Consider the following 1,664-nt stretch of genomic DNA (forward strand, 5'->3'; position numbering starts at 1 on the left):
AAAAAAAAAAAATTCTAATACTCAGGCAACACCTGTGGCTCAGTGGGTAGGGCGCCAGCCCCATATATCAGGGATGGCAGGTTTGAACTCGGCTCTGGCCAAACTGCAACAAAAAATAGCTGGGTGTTGTGATGGGCACTTGTAGTCCTAGTTGCTGGGGAGGCTGAGGCAAGAGAATCGCCTAAGCTCAGGAGTTGGAGGTTGCTGTGAGCTCTGATGCCACGGCACTCTACCAGGGTGATAAAGTGAGACTCTGTCTTTAAAAAAAAAATTATAATACTCAACATATATCAATAATATTTGCTATCTTGTAAATTGTTATGTTGTATATCTTGTAATCCTAAAAGTCAAATGTGACTTGAGTATTATAATTTTAATACAGTTTTTCCTTTCTTAAAATTCGTATACCTTTTTCTTGCATCCTCTATAGTTTTGATTTGCATTTTCCTAATGATTAGCAATGTTAATACATCTTTTCATATGTTATTTGCCATTTGTATACCTTCTCTGGAGAAATACCTATTGAAGTTTTTTCTCTATTTTTTAATCATGTTGCTTATTTTTTGTTGTTGAGTTTTAGGAGTTCTCCATATATTCTGAATATCAATTCTTTATCATATAAATGATTTCCAAATTTTTTTCTATTCTTTAGGTTGCTTTTTAACTGTTGATAGTATCTTTTGACATAAATTATAAATATTTTATGAAGTCCAATTTTTTTTTACTCTTCGGGGTCATATCCAAGCTATCACTGCCCAATCCACGGTAGAGAAGATTTTGCCCTATGATATCTTATGTGTTTTATAATTTTAGGTTTTATTCTTAGGTCTTTGATCCATTTTGAGTAAAGTTTTGCATATGATGTTATCTAAAGGTTCAATTTTGTTGTTTTGCATATGGACATTCAGTTTTCCCAAGACCATTTGTTGAAAAGACTGTTCTTTCCCTCATTGAATGGTGTTAGCACCCTTGTCAAAAATCATTTGACCATAAATGTGAGGGTTTATTTCTAATTTTTAAATTCTATTTCATTGTTCTACACATGCATGTCTATGTTTATTCCAGCACCAGAGTGTTTGATTATTTTAGTTTTGTAGTAAGTTTTTAAATTAGAAAGTGTGAGTCCTCTAACTTTGTTCTTCTTTTTCAAAATTATGAAGGCTATTTGAGGCCCCTTGATGGTTCAAATGAATTTTAGGGTTTATTTTTCCATTTCTATAAAAGACATCAATAGGATTTTGGTAGGGCTTGCATGAATCTGTAGATTGCTTTGGGCAGTACCAGCATCTTAACAATATTAAGTATTCAAATCCATAGTATGTCTTCTTAGTTTCTTGAGCAATGTTTTGTAGTTTTCATTATGTAAGTCTTTCACCTCCTTCGTTAATTCTTTTTTTTTTTTTATTGAATGGTAACTATGTACATTAATGCACTTCTGGGGTACAGTGTGGGGTTTTCACACACAATCTGAAATACTTCCATCAAACTGGTTAACATAGCCTTCATGTCATTCTTAGTTATTGTTTTAAAACGTTCACATTCTACTCTTAGAAAGGTTCACTTGTACCCTTGTAAGATAAACCTCAGAACTGATCCCTCCAATCCCCCTCCCCATTAATTCTTAAGTATTTTATTCTTGGCTCGGCGCCTATAGCTCAACCGGC

The 1,664-nt window shown here is 33.6% G+C and overlaps 1 protein-coding gene across 1 annotated transcript in view; it reads right to left on the minus strand.

The window, feature by feature from the left end:
• Positions 1–1,664, minus strand: part of RGSL1 (regulator of G protein signaling like 1) — an 89,726-nt gene that overhangs the window by 71,760 nt on the left and 16,302 nt on the right. The window lies entirely within an intron of this gene.

This window comes from Otolemur garnettii, unplaced genomic scaffold, assembly GCF_000181295.1.
Source record: "Otolemur garnettii isolate 467f Iridium unplaced genomic scaffold, OtoGar3 scaffold00016, whole genome shotgun sequence".
Lineage (NCBI taxonomy): Eukaryota > Metazoa > Chordata > Mammalia > Primates > Galagidae > Otolemur > Otolemur garnettii.